We start from the raw sequence: 13,168 nt of genomic DNA, 5'->3' as shown, positions 1-13,168 counted from the left end.
GGGACCCTTCCTAATTTTTGAGGCTGTAAGGGAGATGGTGGAAGAATTGTATTTTCAGACTTGCAAGAGTCTGTTAATGTAGCTTTATAAAAAAGTAGAATTAGATTATCTGGTCATGTTTCCTGTCTGGTCTATCTGGTAAGGCTGAAACCTTCCTTCCTTTTTATAGGTAAACTTAAAGATGATAGGTAGATATTCTTTATTATGAAAAGACTGTCCTGTATGTTTGCTGAGGCTATGTCTCCTCCCAAAAAGTTGACATGATCAAATAGTTTGTTCATCTCCTTCATACAAGTGAAGGATACTGTGGGTCTTTCCATTTTCAGGTTCTTCAACTTTTTTTTTAAGAAGAAGTGTGAAAAAACTTGCCTTTCCTATATTTTTATTAAACAAAGAAAGTTCGATTGTATTAATTTTTATAGAAATTCACTATATTAGTGCATTATAGTCTCAATATTACTTATATTTTATGGATATTTATTAATGGACCAGTTCTAGAATTTTTTTCCAAACCATGAGTATGCCTGGAAAACAAAATCAATAATTTGCAGTTGCTAGCACTGGAACAATTGATTTGGAGATTCAGTTCAACTGAATCTCTGCAACTAATCAATTTATGGAACCAAATAATCAGATTGATTTGAATTGTTATATTTAATTGATTTGAATTGACTTACATGGATTCACAGTTCTTTTTTCCCTGAATTGAATCAACAGTTTGAATCTAATTTAATGTATTTTTAATTAAAAGGTCCTATATTTGTGTCCCATACGTATTATAGTGTTGGTTCAAAACATACAACTCTACTAAATGTAGAATGCAATTATTTTTCTTTCTTTGCAAGGTAGTATTCATGAATCTCTTATATTAGCAAAAATGCACAATAGCATATAATTTATGGTGGTCACTTTGATAATGAGCAGATGTCTATAAAGATTAGCCCATACCATTATTGATTAAAAATGTTAAATTCCACAATATAAAAATGAAGCTACCAAAAATCTTGTCACTGTGTGGATATCCAGTGCAAAGCATATAAATGAGGTTCATATAACCCTTCAGCAACAAGCTGGAGGACCCTTTAGATATAGAAGTTCAACATCATCTTGATACCCTCCCAGTGCTGTGGTTGATCCCAGAGAGGCCAGTTTGAAGGCCACACGCTGTCAGGTGTCTCCTGGTAGACTGAGTAGGAGGCAAAACAACAGATACACAAGAATCCAAGAATTACTGATAAGTAGACTTATTTTAATTTGTAATGGCTTCTTAGCCTTTTTTAAAATTCCAATGGCTACTGTATATCAAATGTGAGTACTATTTATAGTGAAATCTGTGTTCAAATTCTTATGCCTTTACAAGGTACTGGACAGCACTCTCTTTCAGGCAAGAGGCTGGTTTCCAGCTGTCTCATGTTTTGATAACAGACAGATCAGATATCAAGTTGTTTTCTTCTGACCTTGTAAGAACTAACTCTCACCCCTTCCAACTGGCTGTATTGACAAACACTGTGTACAAAGGATAGAGACTTTATCAGTGTAAACTTATGACCGCATTTACTGGGAATTCCTCATTCATGAGCAATAATTGCAATCCTCATAACAAATGGCATTCAACAGATTACCTGCATCTGTTGATGTAGTATAGACATCTGTTGAGCCATCAGCGTGGTGCACGTTCAGCCCCTAAACCTCCCACTGTTTGTGGTTTGTTGCGCCAGTTTCTACATTCTGTGATTCTAACAAGAAAAACATCAGAAGCAGGTTGCCCAACAGTTGTCCATCGAAATTCTTAAGCTTATTTACACTAAGACAGTGACGCGGCTAGGGGTAACTAAGAGAAATATATGCTAAGCAAACCTTATAACTCCTGAAACCCTTTTTAAAACCAAATACTCATTCAGAAAAGCTAAGACTTTCCTCTGCTTTGAACAAAAAGGGGGAGAGGCTTCCATGGGGCAGGGTAGGGGTGGGAAAGTTGGAATAAATGACAAAAGCAGTTTTGCCCCATCATGCTGCAAGCAGTGCCCTTTCTGTCCATGCACCATGAAGGTCATACACATGTATGAAAGAGGCAGTACTGGATCTGTGGATGCCTCTGGAGGTTAACGTCTCTGCATAGGCTTATGGCATGTAACTGCAACTCTGTGTATCTTTGGGAGTAAATTGTCTGTTGAACTCCATGAGTAAAAAGGTGTAAGGATGGCCTCCTTTTTTGCATGTTTAAAGCATTGCTTTATTTGTTCAATATGTGCTGCACATAGTCTTCCAAAGTTCATCTTAAAATGTTAGATTTAATTAGCTAGCTAGTTAGCTAATAGGTTTAAGACTTATATGGCTGCCAATCTTATACATAACCCTGGGCAGCTGGCATGGATTGTGAAAAATGGTCACTGGATGTTACCATGAAAGAGACTGTTTTAAATTGAACACAGTGTTTGAGAAGAGACGCAGCGGATTGTGGTCCACAGTAAAAATGCATTTTAGAGACTGCTATCCTGACTGTACTCTCTTTGTCCTTGACTGCAAAGTTATTTTGGATTCTGGAATAGCCATGTTAGTCAGTTGTAGCCAAAACAACAAAGAAAATTGTGGTGCTGTGAAGGCTAAAACAATTACTGTGGTTTAAGTTTTTCTCTTTTTGGTCATCACCCACTTCATCAGTTGTATGACGTGATGACTCAGTATATATGTTCTGAGAACAGAGAAAATATGATGACAAATTTGATTGGGATATACTGTATATTTTTTACAAAATTGGGCTAAATAGCAAAGCAAGGGAGAGCTGTAGATGCAGTGCACAAATAAAGGCAAAATCCAGTCAGATTCGGATTACAGGTAGTTATTGAGTTAGGTAGACTATTCATTTATTTGATAAAGTACAGCTTTTCTAGAAAAGGTATGCTTCATAAAATGTCATACCACAGACTCTTGGCTCTTTTGGACTAATCAGGATGAAAGATAACTAACATGGAGCATACTCCTCAAAAAATGTTGCCTATTTTTCACATCAAGGCAATCAAAGGATTCATACCCTATACCTGATACATTTATAGCTTGATCTCAAACTTTGAAAGATGGTTAAAGCAGCAAACAAATAAAAGCAACAAATAAAAGCAATGGTCATCAGTGTTAAAATATCAAGATATTGGACCATTATGAAATAATATTTTTATTTTTATGTGCCATTAAGTCATTTTTTTACTCCTAGTGACCACACAGCTTTTCTCCATGACAATCTATCCCTAACCTGGTGTTTCAGGTCTTCCAATGGTGCACTCATTGCTGCTGTTCCCAAGTCCATCCACCTTGCTGCTGTACATCCCCTTCTTCTCTTTCCTTCCACCTTTCCCAGCATTAGAGACTTTTCCAGAGAGCTGGATCTCTGCACAATGTGTCCAAAGTAGGATAATTTTAGCCTGGTCATTTGTGCCATGAGTGAGAACTCTGGGCTGATTTGTTTGATGAGCTCAATGAGTTTGATGAGGTTTGTTTTCTTGGCTGTCCATGGTATTCTCAGGAGCCTCCTCCGACACCAGAGTTCAAAAGCATCAAAACGCTTCCTATCCTGCTTCTTCAGAGTCCATATGAAATAAAAGCAGACCTAGAAAAAACCCCTCACATACATATAAAACCACAGCCAGTAAGACAAATACCACATAACAAATACAACAGGCAGATGAATAGGTTTTTATCTCGTCCTGAAAGGGGCCAGTTTGGGAAGTGCTGTAGTTAAATGGCAGCATGCAGGCATCGCCTGCCAAAGGTCACCAGTTCAGTTCATGAGAAAATTCCGTCCGCAGAAAGCATTGAGCTAGGTGGCAGAGCCGTTGCCCTTCCTTTGCAATAAAAGCATTTTCTGAGGATAACAGTCAGTGTTTCCAGCATTATTTTTTTTTAAAAATGAACAACTTTTAACCTTGTTCAGGATGGATGGATAGATAGATGATAGATAGATAGATAGATAGATAGATAGATAGATAGATAGATAGATAGATAGATAGATATCACATAATGTTACATTACTATATATATTACAATGAAGGTTAGAGGTATGTTCTGCATCTCTAAAGATATGCATCTTTGCTATAAAATAGGATGTGTTCTATGCATAGTGCAAGTTATTTATTTATTTATTTATTTATTTATTTATTCAATTTCTATAGCCACCCAGCTCAACCAGTGACTCTGGGCAGCTCACAACAATAAAAACCATAAAACAATAAAACTATTACAATTAAAACTATTACAATAAAAAATAAATATACATGGCTGCCAAGTAAACAATGTAAGATGCCAATACAACCAAGAAACAGGACCATTACCACACTTGGGGCCCCAGGCACGGGCACATAAGCAGATCTTCACAGCCTTACGAAAGGCCAACAGGGTTGGGGACATCCTGATCTCAGAGAGAAGAATATTCCAGAGGGCAGGTGCTACGGCTGAAAAGCCACGCCTTCTAGTCCCCGTCAACCGACATTCTTTGGCCAACGGGATCCGTAGCATGCCCAATCTACCAGATCGAATTGGATGGGTAGAAACAACTGGGAGAAGGTGGTCCCTTAGGTAACCCAGTCCTGAGCCATGAAGGGCTTTAAAGGTGATAACCAGCACCTTGAATTGCACCCGGAAGCACACCGGCAACCAATGCAGCTCCCGTAGCAGCAGTGTTACATGTGTCAAATATCCGACTCCACTTACTACCCGTGCAGCTGCATTCTGTACCAGCTGAAGCTTCCGAATGCTCTTCAAGGGCAGCCCCATGTAGAGCCATTGCAGTAATCCAAACAACAGTGACAGTGAGTAGAGCCTCCCAGTCCAGGAATGGGCGCAACTGGCGCACAACCCGAAGGTGTGGGAAGGCCCTCCTAGCCACGGCTGCCACCTGCTCTTCAAGCAGGAGCCATGAGTCTACGAGGACCCCCAGATTGCACACCGGGTCCGTCTGGGGCAGTGCAACCCCACGAAGACCAATGATGGAAAAACCTTGTCACCAGAAGGCCCACAAATCCAAAGCCACTCAGCCTTGCTTGGGATGAGCTAAAGCCCGTTGCACCACATCCAGGCCCTTACAGCCTCCAGGCACTGGATCAGGACATCCACGGCATCACTCAGGCGGCCAGGGGTGGAGATATAAAGCTGGGTATCATCAGCATATTGATGATACCTCACCCCAAACTGTCAGATCACCTCCTCCAATGGCCTCATGTAGATGTTAAATAGGAGAGGGGAGAGAACTGAGCCCTGAGGCACCCCACAAAGTAGGGGACGTGGGCTGGACTTCTCCCCCCCATCAACACTGACTGGAACCAACCCCAGAGGAAGGAGGAGAACCAGCACAACACTGTGCCACCCACCCCCAACTCCTGAAGCCGGTCCAAAAGGATACCATGATCGATGGTATCGAAGGCCGCTGAGAGGTCAAGAAGAGCAAGGATGGTCACACTGCCCCCATCCCGCTCCCTCCAGAGGTCATCTAAGAGTGCAATCAATGCCGTCTCAGTTCCATAACCCAGCCTGAACCCTGACTGAAAAGGGTCCAGATAATCCGCTTCATCCAGTGTCCTCTGCAGCTGCCACGTGACCACTCTCTCCACAACCTTCCCCAGAAAGGGGAGATTGGAGACTGGACGAAAATTATCCAAGTTGGTGGGGTCAAGCGATGGCCTCTTGAGGAGAGGATGCACCACCGCCTCCTTAAGAGCCGGCGGGAGCACCCCCTCTCTCAAGGAGGAATTAACTAACTCCCTGTCATGAGTACTGATGGTGAGCAGGAGGGGGCCCCTATCCAGGGGGGAAACGCATGCGTAGTACTGAGGAGTTAAGCAGCCATTCAAAGAGACACAGAACAGACCCGCCTTGACTTTTGGGGTTTATCTGTCTGGGTTTTCCCACACTTCTTCAGTTTGTTAGGATTTTCTGTCTAATGTAGCAGTAATAAAGTACTAGAGACCTATTCCTTGTCTCAGCGTGGTTCCTGGCTGTTAGGACACTCCCAGACCCAATCATGTGCCTCCTCCTGGGCAGCCTTGACCAACCAGGAGGGGCACGGATCCAATGCAGAAGTGGCTGAACTAGCAGCTGCGAGGGCCCTGTCCACTTCCTCAGGTACAACCAGATCAAACTCCCCCCGGATAACCATGCCAGACTTAGCCCCCGCAGCCTCCACTGGCCCTACCTTAAGGCTGGAGTCCAACAAGGAGTGGATGCGAGCGACTTTACCTGCCAGATGCTCAGCATATTCCTCACAATGGCCCTGAAGGTAGATCCCCGAATCACTCCCTCCAAGGAGAGTCCGGGTCACCCGAAACAGGGCCACTGGACAGCTATCTGCAGATGCAATAAGGCTGGAGAAATAACCATGTTTCGCTGCCCTTACCGCCACGAGGTAGGCTATAACAGCAGCTCTAGCTTGTGTTCGATCATCTTTGCTTCCTGTCTTCTATGAGCAGTGCTCTAGGCGTCTCTTAGCCCTCTTAAGCCTCCTCAGCTCCTCTGTAAACCATGGGGAGCAGCGGGAGCCATGGGCACGGAGAGGCCGCTCAGGCGCGATCCAATCCAAAGCCATGGCCACTCTCTCATTCCACGCGGCCACCAAAGCTTCAGTTGGACCGTGCAGCAGACTTCCCGGAACAACCTCAAGCTCCCTCTGAAACCCTACTGGGTCCATCAGTCACCTGGAGTGGGCCGATCTAACAGGTCCAGCCTCCCTGAGGAGGGGTGGTGGTGCCAGAGAACTGGAGGCTCACCAGGAAGTGGTCTGACCATGACAGGGGAGAAACCAAAACCTCCCCCAATTTCAGAGCACTCTGCCACTGCTCCGACAGAAAAACTAGGTCAGGCGAATGACCACCATTATGGCCCTGGATTACTTGGGACAGGCCCATGGCTGTCACGGTAACCATGAACTCCCGAGCTACTTCTGACCTCACCCCCAAGGAAGGCAAGTTGAAATCCCCCAAGACCATAAACCTGGGGAACTCCACTGCCAGCCTGGTTACGGAGTCAAGGAGCTCAGGCAGGGAGGTTGCTACGCAGCAGGGAGGCTGGTATGCTAGCAACCCCCCCAACTGATCCCTAGAGCCCAACTTAACAAACAGGGTCTCACACCCGGCAATCTGTGGAGCAGCGCCCCTGGATGCCTCCCAAGTGTCTCAGATGACCACTGCCACCCCACCGCCCCTACCCTGGGGTCTCGGCTCATGCCACACCCGGAAACCAGCTGGGCGCATCTCAGAAAGGGGTACTCCCCCTTCCTCTCCCAGCCAGGTCTCCGTACTACAAGCCAGGTCAGCTTTCTCATCCACGATCAAATCATGGATGAGGGTGGCCTTATTACAAACTGACCTGGCATTTAGTAGCAACAGCTGACAGCCCAGGGCCTTGAAAGTCTGCCAACCAGGGCCCGGGAGTGAGCTCATGGGGCTGGAACATGCCACAGGAACAATATACCTGTGGCCCCTTCCATGTAAAAACCTTGCCCCTTGTCTCCCACCATATCTCCCTCTACCCATCATTACTGGGATGTTATAGCCTGCCCTCATCCCTCCAGAGCCTTTCCCCCTCCCCTGTCTATCAAGCTCCATGCCCAGGCCCACACCCCCCACCTCACATACAACATACAATTCCCAGCAGGCTCCTAGATACCTGAGGTGCGTCTGCAGTATTAGCACTCAGCACCTCTAGTTAATCAAGGGCCCCTTCTCCTCATCCCCCATCCACCAGCCATACTATGCCTTAAGCCAGTCTCCTCTCACCAGACTGCTTAGGCTCCAACTACAAGTTATGTACCTGTGTTGTAAAACTAACAAAATCTATGATGGTGTAGTGGTAAAGAGTTAACCCTGGATTGGCAGATCCAAATTCAAGTCCCCACTTGACCAAGGAGCTCCTGGGGTGTCCTTGGGCCAATTACTGTCTCTTAGTTCAACCTCTCTACAGGGCTGATGCAGAATTAAAATTATGGGAGACTCTTGTGTAAACTACTGTTTGTGCTCAGAAAAATGTAAGTTCAATGAATATTAATCATAAATAATAATAAGCACAAGGTGTATTGGAAAGGCTATTCAACTCCCAAAGGAAGGAACGGGATTTCATTTTTGCAGCTGGGGGCTAAAAATGATACAAAATTTCTGAAGGAAGATCAAATTCATTTGCAGGGGCAGGAGAGATCCAGTTCCCTTAAAATGTCCCTTAAGTCTGGGAAATGCTGTTCCGTAGCTGCAGGGCTAGGGTCAAAATTCTTTAATTAATCAGATTAATAATAATAATTGTTTAATATCTATCAAGTAACACACAACATTTTCAAAGCTGCATTTCCCCTTTTCTCTGACAAAAATGAGAATGCCTCTTCTAAGATGATACTTAAGATAATACATTTGTGCATTATCCTCAAGAAAAACAGAGAAAAATTTCTCTGAAATCAACCAAATAGACTAAACAATGAAGATTTCCTTAATCATATTGGTCTTTGACATGAGCGCCTACAGTCTGACAGTCCATATCCTCTTCTTGGCCTCCTCTTCTTTCATGGACAAACTGCATGCATTTTCACAACATAAGTATGCTACAGCTCTTCTGCTGAAACCTTAGTAGTCCTCTCATTTTTCTAACAGTTTTTATTTTCAAAACATTCAGCTCAGTGTTGAATGTTTTTAACAGAAATATGAACAACCTTCTATATAAACATATAAAAGTGCACAAGAATGGAAAAACATTAACTGAATAGTGGGTCTTGATCAAAGGATATTATAAATCATGCAACATTTCCATAACATGCATACTTAACTGGGAGTAACTCCTTCAGATTGCTTCCAAGTCAGCACATCTAAAGGATTGCACAGGTAAGCTGCGTCTAGGAAAAATCACAGTGAATTTATTGGGGTTTATGTTTTGAATATGCTTACATGGAATGCACATCACTTTTAATCAATAGTGCATTTTTAATTGTGGACAGAGGTAAGTCAAGATTTGTTTATTTTTGCCAACTACGATCTTGGTGTGATCCTGCAGTGGGAATAAAAAGAAAGAAAGAAATATTCACAATGGTGTGTTATTTTATTTTCTAAAATTTAACAAATGAATTGTATGCTATACTGTTTAACAAATTCTAGGTTAGCTCATAGCATACATGGCAGACAAGCATCACAACTGAAATGCTAGGAATATATAAAGAAATATGATTCCACATAATCCATCAACAGAGTGAATGAAAAATAATACTATACCTTCTTGTACCATTCAATAATCCCAAAGTGAATAAATGATAATGTGCATTTTATTATGTTATTACCCTTTACTATGGGTAGTTGCAGGAGGCAGAAATCTATGCTATAAGTAGTGCTAGTAACCGAGTTTGTTTGTGGCTATTTACACTTAGGAAGGGAGAATTGACTTCTTTAAACTCACTGCTTTTTGTTAGCATCTACTGTATTAGGTATAGCAGTAACATAGACATTGCAGGCATTGGCCTGTAAATTGGCATGTCTACTTTTAAAACCCTGTTACACTGATTCCATTGGGTAGTGAATTGGCTGCTGAGCAAGACAAGAGCACCTGTTGTAACAGTTGAACCAGGTGCTGGAAAGGACACCGGTTGAATAGATCTGTGCTCTAAAGATCTGACACAGAATTCATCTTCTGTGAGATGTGATGGTGATCGTAAGCCTCACCAGTGTGGGGTTGCGTCCAAAGTACTTTGAAAAGACACTTCCGCGGTGTGGTGACATTAGAAAACCCCCCACACCCGGAGCGGCTGCTGAAACTTTCTGCAGTTTTTACTTAACTGTATACACTAGAAGATGATACCTTGTGCCAAAGAGCCTCCTATGAATTATTCAGCAATGTGCAAGGCATAGGGGGAGAAAAGGGAGGGAGGAGAAGGAGGGGAGACGGTGAGTAGAGACAGAAAAATTATGCATCCTTCCTAGTTAGCCTTAGGCCAGAACCTGTCATGTGGATTTTTTTTTTCAATGCAGAACTTTTGACTGGTCAATCATTTTCTGTCCATGGAGTGACTGACAGGGAAGGGCTACGTGTGTGTGTATTCCTATAGCCGTACCCAGACTTATTCTAATATGGATGTTGTATGCAGCGTCCTGCCCACTAACTGCATAGCATTAATCCCTTAACTGTCTGGGAAATTAGCTGGCACTTCTAAATACAATAGTCTCTATTTTGCCATAAGAACTCAGGATCAGAACATGTTCAGGCTGTATACACTTCATGCAGGAAAAAAGAATTGTTTGCAGAAGCTCCTGCTGTGTGCACACAACATTAAATGGAGATCTATGTTTGTAAAAAACATGTAACAAATCTCCTCAGCACATCTTACCTCTCTCTCTTAATACGTTCATTCATATGTCCTCTCTATTTTGACCCCCCACCCCAAAGTAATAAACCTAGATTTATTTAGCTTGCATCTGGCCACTGTTTACTATGTCAGGACTGGCCCTGTAATTGGACGGACTGTGACAGTTCTCTCAAGTGACAATATGAGAATAGCCCTGCTGGATCATCCGAGGCCATCTAGCAGGCATTCTGCCTCGCATGGTAGCCCACCAGATGCATCAGGGAAGTCCACAAATAGGAGATCAAGCCCTCCTCTCCCACTTTTGCTTCCACCCTCCAAGTATATAGAGGAAGACTGCTCCCAGGCCTGAAGGCGGTACCCAGTCTTCAAGGCAACTAACCTTGTCCTCTAGGAATTTGTCTAATCCCCTTTTGAAGCCATCCAAACTGGTAGTTAGCATCATATCTTGTGGCATCGTATTCCACAGGTTGATAATATGCTATATGAAAAAATATTTCCTTGTATCAGTTTTAAATCTTCTACTAGTCAAGTTTCATTGGGTGGCCTCTAGTTCTACATTACAAGAGATGGAGAAAAACTTCTCCCTGTTTGTCCTTTCTTTACCATACACAAGTTTATAAACTTCTTGGTTGCCCTTTTCTGCACCCTTTCTAGCATTACCTCTAGAGATCTGGTGACTGGAACTATATACAGCATTCTAGATGTGGCCATATCAGAGTTTTGAATGTGGGCAGGATAATATCCACTGATTATTGTCTACCTGTTTGATGATGCTGGGAGATGCCATAGCACCAGGCCTCTGGCTATTCCTCCGTGATCTCACCTCTTCCCCTTCATTCCCTCTATGCTCTTAAGATAACCTTCTCCCTCAGGTGCAGCATCTCTTCTGCTGCTGAAGCTCAGATTCGATGGCCAGTCCGCTCAGCTTTTCTGCCTGGAATAGGGAGCATCTTACCTACTGACTCAGGTGACAAAATGACCCGGGGCCCCTTCATGCAGAAGTTTAGTTTGGAGTCCTGACTTGGAAATGGACCCTTCTTCCACAACATGTGAGGAAAATAGAGCACCCAAACAGCAGCATTTCCACAGCTCTGGGTGTGCATCTCAAGGTCAGGATAGTTCCCCCCAGGCAGGCACAGAGGCAGCTCTCTTCTCTACCCCTCTCCACCAAAGAGTTAAGTAGGCTTGCCTGAGCAGATTAAATGAGTGAGGCACCCGGTTCGTGGGGTGGGGAGATAACAGTCTCTCCTGCTGTCAGTTATGCCCGAGTTTTCTTTGTTGCAGGGAGTGTATTTCTTGAAGGATCTGCCTGGGTGGATTTTTGCAATATTAAAAAGCAAGGCCCCATCTTTCTCTCCCCATCCCACCCCCATGCCTGTCATTCATTCGTTCTCACTCGGGCATTCTTTCCTTCTTCTTTTTTGCGTTCTGCCCTTCTCCTTCCCTTCCCTTCCTTTCCTCCAACGCCCTCTCCAGCCTCCTCTCTCTCGCCCCCATCACCATGCTTCCCTCCCCGCCACCGCGGGGCGCGAGGCACTCCCTTGCACTTCACAGAATATCTCAGTCAGAGAGACAAAGGACTCGCTTTATTTATTTATTTATCACCTACCCCACCCACCCCCCAGCCGCCGCGCGCTGCCTCTGGATTTTTAGGAAAGTCAGAACCCCGCTTCCCGAAGCGCGCAGCTGGGAGGAGAGGGGCGAGAGGTGTACATGCTCGACAACGGGCGATTCCATTATTAGCCTGGATCAGGGTCCGGATCGCGTGGCTTGCAACTGGGCCGTGGATGGAAGACGTCGCGCAGGACTGCTGGAACTGAACCTAAGCGGGCAGCAGAGGATGGGTGGGAGGAAGGCACAGCCATTCCCTCTCTCGCGGGAGAGTTGCCAGCCCACCTAGCTGACACCCAGAGCGCGCCGGAATCCCGCGGCTCCTCGCGCCCGCCTCGCCGAGCCAAACCCAGCTGCAGGGAGGGGCGGTACAGGTGGAAAAAGAGGGGGCGCGGCGGGCAGGGGAATGGCTACGGGTCCGTGCCCCGCTTCAATGGCCGAGGAGGTGGGAACGGGGCGGGGCTATGCAAATCGCAGGCAGTAGAAGCCAATTGACTGAATAGGCTTTGGGTGTTCAATGTGATAGAGGGGGATTTGTAAGCATATGTGTGTAGAGGAGGGTGGCGGTTTATTCCCCCCTTTCCAAGTGGGCAGGAGTGTCCATAATCATTATTTTTATTCTTTCTTCCTTCCCTTCCCCCTCCTTTCCGCCCCCCCCCCCCGCGGGCTTGTGCGCTTCTGTCGATCGGCCTGCGGCAAGAACTTCGAAGGGGCAGCCGCGCGTTCCGGCTCGGAGAAGCGGCGATCGGAGCTGCGCGAAAAAGTCAGGAGTGCCGCTCGGGCGCGTAGGAGTCCCACCCGCTTTGGCCGCTTTTCTTAACTTGCCCAGCCGCGAGCCGAGCGCGTCTATGGATTGGGAGAGGAGAGATCGGCTCAACTCCTGAATTCCAAGTCCCGAATTCCGGAAGGCGCGGCACTTCGATCGGGGCCACAGGAGCTCTCGCCTTCCTTCGGGCGAAGGAAGCGGGAAGGACGGCGGTGGTGGGACGTCGTTCCCAGGACAGCTGGTAAGAAATGCCCGCAGGGCGCCGATAAGGGGCTGGGCTCTTCGCTCCTCTCTCCCTCCTTGGCTGGCGGAATGGGAGCGAGTGCTTCTCGGGTCCTACGGCGAAAGGCGAAGTGACTTGTCTTGGATCGGCAGCGGCGGCGGCGGCGTCCGCTCCGCTTGCAGCCAGAATAAAGGTACTGTAGGTCTGCCCGTGGAGAGGATTAAGCTTGTAAGCTGATTTTTATTTTTCCGCTAAT

General features: G+C 45.4%; 1 protein-coding gene across 1 annotated transcript in view; it reads left to right on the top strand.

Moving 5' to 3' along the window:
- The first annotated feature begins 12,468 nt into the window (after positions 1–12,468).
- SEMA3F (semaphorin 3F) overlaps positions 12,469–13,168 on the top strand; it is a 152,505-nt gene continuing 151,805 nt past the window's right edge. Inside the window, exon 1 of the mRNA XM_063291988.1 lies at positions 12,469–12,930. The gene's annotated coding sequence lies outside the window, so the exon portion shown is untranslated. The remainder of the gene's footprint in view (positions 12,931–13,168) is intronic.

The sequence above is a fragment of the Candoia aspera genome, chromosome 2, assembly GCF_035149785.1.
Source record: "Candoia aspera isolate rCanAsp1 chromosome 2, rCanAsp1.hap2, whole genome shotgun sequence".
NCBI lineage: Eukaryota > Metazoa > Chordata > Lepidosauria > Squamata > Boidae > Candoia > Candoia aspera.
The sequence above is the reverse complement of the archived record's forward strand: the minus strand, read 5'-3'. Positions and strand labels throughout refer to the sequence as shown.